Consider the following 5618-nt stretch of genomic DNA (forward strand, 5'->3'; position numbering starts at 1 on the left):
AAGCCAAAGAACTGGTGGAAGACATTGAGAGCAATTGTCCAAACCCAAGTGCCTGAGCTAAGTCTCAGGGGATGTTTGGCTGCCCTTTGAACTGAAGGGCCCAAGGAATGTCTTCAGGTACATTCAGAGTTTACTGCTCTGGTTCCCAGCACCCCTGGCATCCCAGCATACGAGACTAACCACACTGTTACCCAAAGTGAAGCACCTGAGCTAAATCTCAGGGATGTTTGACTACTGTGGTTCCCGCCACCCTGAGAATCACAGATCCCCTGCCACTGGGCATTTCCAGGGCCATTCTGGGATTGGAAGTCAGAACAAATAGATTTAGGACAGAAGCTGCCAAGCCAAAAATTGCTTCTTCTTGGAGAAAGAGCAAAAAACTTCTTCACCTATTTTTATAAAGGTCTTAAAAAGCAGTCCTAGTTTACAACGCTTCTGCCTGGGAAGTTCCCAGTTAGATCAGCCATCAAAAGGCCAATAAGAGATTAGAAATGAATTGTTCCAGCTAACAGGCCTTGGGACCCTGAAGGAATAACTTCCTCATGCCAGGGATAGGGCTAAAACTCACTAGCAAATACAGTTTCAGTTTTATAGTTTCTAAGACATTCCAAAGCACTTTACAAACCTGTAATGAGAAATTCAGTAGTAGAAAGTAGGAGATTAAACTTGGGTCAAGGTTAATTATGAAGGAAGCCCTGGTCCATGACCCCCTGGGGAAGGAACTTGCGCGGCATCTGGCATCCACTTTGGCCCTGCCCATTGCTGCCTTCCCACCCCATCCCAGTCAGGTGTGGTCCATAGGAAGGTGGCCTACACCTCCAGGCTCTTCTCCTTCATTGCCCCTGACACCTCTGAGGGGAGAGGGCAGGAGAAGGCAATGGCAGCCAGGCCCAAGGGCAAAGCCAGTGCTGTTTCAAAGCCTTGAAAAAGTGGCTTTGCAATGCCTGGACCTCAGCCTGTGAACCCCTGCCTTGGCAGGGCTCTGCTTATGGCCCCTTCCCTGTACCCCTACCTCCCAGCCAGGTCAGATCTCACAGGCCTGGGCACACAGCGCAGATGCAGAGAGGTCCCATGCCTTGGCCCCCTCCCTCTTGGGATTATGTCCTGTGGGGGCTCATAGGCAAACTCCTTTAAAATGATAACCAAAAGAGGGCATTAAACAAGCTGTAATCCTTAGTGACTCACCAATACCTCCTGGCTAGCAATTGCCAAATATGTTACTGGATTTTCTCTAGGTTCTTGGCTAAGTTGTGTGGTCTTCCAGGCAGAGGGAAAAAGGCAAAAGCAGGGCTTGTCTTCTTTTTAAGAGGCACCGGGAACCGAACCTGGGACCTCCTACATGGGAGGGAGGCATCCAATGGCTTGAGCCATTTCTGTTCCCACTTGCTGTGTCTCTCATTGTGCTTCCTCTTGGTTATTCTCTGTTGTGTCACCTTGTTGCATCATCTTGTGTCAGCTCGCCATGCCAGCCCATCATGTTAACTCACTGTCTTGTTCATCTTCTTGACCTCCCATGTGGTAGGCGGGTGCCCAACTGTTTGAGCCACACCTGCTTCCCTCTTATACAGTATGAGTTACCTGGGACAGAGACAGTGCCAAGTTGTGTTAATTGTAGTGTTTCTTATAATGATTCTTACCTAGTGCTTAAATACTTGTTTAGCAGAAAGAGCTCAATATATCATTGGTGTCTGTTGTCTTGCCATGTGGTGCAGATAAAGGCACAAGTACAAAAAATAAACATAACATTATAAGTATAAAATAAAAATGGTAAAAAGCCTCATTAGGCTCGGGGCCAGACCCGGCTGTCGCAGCTGCCTGACTCCAAAATGGCAGCCGCGTGCAGGGCGCACCGGAGCGGCGGGACCTCCCTGACTCCTGGGCCCACCCCTCTCTCCCCCCAGCGCTCCCAGCCTCCGTCTTTCTGCCTTTACCTAGATGCTTCCAGATTGGCTGCTAGGAATCCCACCTCTCCCAAGCCCCTCCTGCTATTGATCACGATATTATAATCAATGGATAAAGTGGGAAAAATGTGGAATAACTTCAAATACAGGTGTCAGAATCTCTTCAGTCATGAGGGAGGAAGCCGTAGCAAACATGTGGACATGAGCTCCAACAGGTGTCTGTCTGTCAATCAGAAGAGTATCTGTATAGGAGACTCAACTCCTCAGCAACAAAGCAGTCCCTTAAGAGAAAATGTTGCCTTACAACTGGGATTAAGCCCTTCAAAGAATTCTTCAAGGAGAAACCAAAATTGTGCCACTGAAATTCCTCAGATTCTTGAAATAAGTATTGAAAATGATAGTGATTCATGTGTCACCCCAGGAACAAGACTTGCACAAAGAGACTCCTATTCTCGACATGCTCCATGGGGTGGGAAGAAAAAACATTCCTGTTCTACAAAGACACAAAGCTCATCGGATACTGATAAAAAGTTTGGTAGAACTTGAAGTGGACTTCAAAGGAGAGAAAGGCGATATGGTGTAAGCTCTGTACACGATATGGATAGCATTTCCAGCAGAAACGTAGGTAGTCGCTCTCTGAGACAAAGGTTGTAGGACACTGCTGGGTTGTGTTTTCCCATGAGAATTTATAACAAGCAGTCAAAACCCCTCTTTTCTAATAAAAGAAAAACACATATTTCTGAATTAATGCTTGAGAAATGCCCCTTTCCTTCTGGCTCAGATTTAGCCCAAAAATGGCATTTGATTAAACAGCATACAGCTCCTGTAAGCCCACATTCAACGTTTTTTGATACATTTGATCAGTCTTTGGTTTCTACAGAAGATGAAGATAGACTTAGAGAGAGAAGATGGCTTAGTATTGAAGAAGGGGTTGATCCCCCTCCCAATGCACAAATACATACATTTGAAGCTACTGCACAGGTTAATCCATTATATAAACTTGGACCAAAGTTAGCTCCTGGAATGACTGAAATAACTGGGGACAATTCTGCAATTCCGCAAGCTAATTGTGACTCAGAAGAGGACACAGCCACCCCATGTTTGCAGTCATGTAGGCAGAAGCAACGCCAGGTATCTGGAGACAGCCATGCCCATGTTAGCAGACAGGGAGCTTGGAAAGTCTGTACACAGATCAATTACATACACTGCCTCATGCCTGATTTGCTCCAGATTACAGGTAATCCCTGTTATTGGGGAGTGATGGACCGATATGAAGCAGAAGCCCTTCTTGAAGGGAAACCTGAAGGCACGTTTTTGCTCAGGGGCTCTGCACAAGAGGACTTCCTCTTCTCTGTGAGCTCCCGTCGCTACAACAGACCCCTGCATGCCCGCATTGAACAGTGGAAGCACAACTTTAGTTTTGATGCCCGTGACCCATGTGTATTTCACTCCTCCACTCTAACAGGACTTTTGGAATATTACAAAGATCCCAGTTCTTGCATGTTTTTTGAAACTTTGCTTACTAAATCATTAAATAGGACTTTTCCTTTTAGCCTGCAGTATATCTGTCGTGCAGTAATCTGCAGATGCACTACATATGATGGAATTGATGGACTCCCTTTACCATCAATGTTACAGGATTTTTAAAAAGAGTATCACTATAAATAAAAAGTTAGGGTTCGCTGGTTAGAATGAGAACCAGTCAAGGCAAAGTAAACTCTCTTGTCCCCAAAGGGCATGAACTAGATCTGTTTTTATGTGCATCAGACAGTACACCTATAGCAAGCACACGTATCGGTATTAGGCTTTTTCAGTACAGTATGTAAGCTTAGTGATAGTGTCTGTCAGGTGTGATCTGCTGTTACTTACTCAAATAAACCTGGTGCCTATTGAAACAACAGAGAGAGCTACAGGTGTTCAGGAAGGCCTGCAAAAACATTTAGCTAAAGGTTTGGTTTTTAATGGCCTTGGTAACTGAGTGAAGCACTCTGGGGCATTTGCTATGACGAATTCTATTTCTTACTGAAGAACAAATTAATATTGGATGAGTATTTCAACAGTGTGACTAATGTTTGAAATTATTATTTTTTTTCTAAGAATTTTTCTATTACCTTCCAAAAGTAGTGATATTTGTAGGTATTATAATTCAAGCCTCGGAAGTCCAAAAAACAAAGACTGCCTTTCCTTTGAGAAGAAATGCAATTTTCTGGCCTCAAGGGCATAGTGCAGTTCACTTAAATGTTAATATAGTTTCTAGTCAGTGTCCTTTTCTCTTCTGCAAAAGGTACTGTTACATAAACCAGGTTTTCTAAATAGTAGTTCTTAAAATTTAAACTTATAAAGTTATTAGGAGAAATTTATTTAAAGGCCCTCAGTATTAATTTTTTAATGAGCGCTTTAACTTAAACAGGCATTTGGAATAGCTTCTGCAATGTAGTCCTGAGTGTGATTTTTTTTTTTTTAATTTGACATGTGCAGACTAATTGTTGATTCATTAAAGTTGGATCTTTTCCTATGCCCTTGAGTTTGTGAACCATGAAGAAAATGAGGATAGGGAAACGGACTTTGGCCCAGTGGTTAGGGCGTCCGTCTACCACATGGGAGGCCCGCGGTTCAAGCCCCGGGCCTCCTTGACCCGTGTGGAGCTGGCCCATGCGCAGTGCTGATGCGCGCAAGGAGTGCCCTGCCATGTAGGGTGTCCCCCGCGTAGGGGAGCCCCACGCGCAAGGAGTGCACCCATAAGGAGAGCCGCCCAGCGCGAAGGAGGGAGCAGCCTGCCCAGGAATGGCGCCGCCCACACTTCCCGTGCCGCTGACGACAACAGAAGCGGACAAAGAAACAAGAAACAAGACGCAGCAAAAAGACACAGAAAATAGACAACCGGGGGAGGGGAGGGGAATTAAATAAATAAAAATAAATCTTTAAAAAAAAAAAAAAAAAAAAAGAAAATGAGGATAAATGATGTCCAGATGAGTCAGATAATAATAACTACAGTGGTTACTGATGTTGAGATTATAATTTGGATGGTGGTATTCATCACTGTCGTAAACTCTTATAGCTGAATTGCTGAAATATAATTTGTAGAATTTCAGTGCAGTTAATTTTAATGGAAAGCCAGAAACTAAATTACAGATTTAAAGGTACTTGACAACGTTGGATCTGTAAATAACTTTACTTAGCACCTTTTTGTCACTTAGAATAGTATGCTCTTTTTGGAAGAAATACTGAATTCTAGTATTTGCTTCTTTGTATTGAACTGAAATTACCGTTCTTTCCTAGGCATTTTGCACTAAAGTAATCAACTCCATTCTCGTGTCTTTTTTTCAATGTGCTTTGTACCACTGGTGAGTGCTCCTTAGTTTCCTTACCTGCTGCTACAGAATGTTATTTTATACCCCCCATGGCTATCGCCAAGGCTACAAAAAAATAAAATCTATGTTTGTATGCAACACTAACCCTTTGACTGCTAATGTATATTTCTGCTTGCTGTGCCTTGTTATGGCTGCTTTTCACTGCTAATAAAGTATGTTTGGTGTTCTTATAAAAAAAAAAAAGCCTCATTAAGTCAAGACTTGTGTTAATGATCATGTAAAGTTGTATATACTTATAGTTTTACAATGTTGTCGAAGTTGGTTTAACTCCAAAGTCGACCTCAGCCCTGTTAAGAGTGTCTGTACTATATATAAATGTCACCAACAATCTGATATCAGACTGTAT

General features: G+C 43.3%; 1 pseudogene; it reads left to right on the forward strand.

Annotated features, from left to right (window-relative positions):
• Positions 1-2009: 2009 nt before the first annotated feature.
• Positions 2010-3691, forward strand: LOC101413742 (suppressor of cytokine signaling 5-like; annotated as a pseudogene).
• Positions 3692-5618: the final 1927 nt, after the last annotated feature.

This window comes from Dasypus novemcinctus, chromosome 13, assembly GCF_030445035.2.
Source record: "Dasypus novemcinctus isolate mDasNov1 chromosome 13, mDasNov1.1.hap2, whole genome shotgun sequence".
Taxonomy (NCBI): Eukaryota; Metazoa; Chordata; class Mammalia; order Cingulata; family Dasypodidae; genus Dasypus; species Dasypus novemcinctus.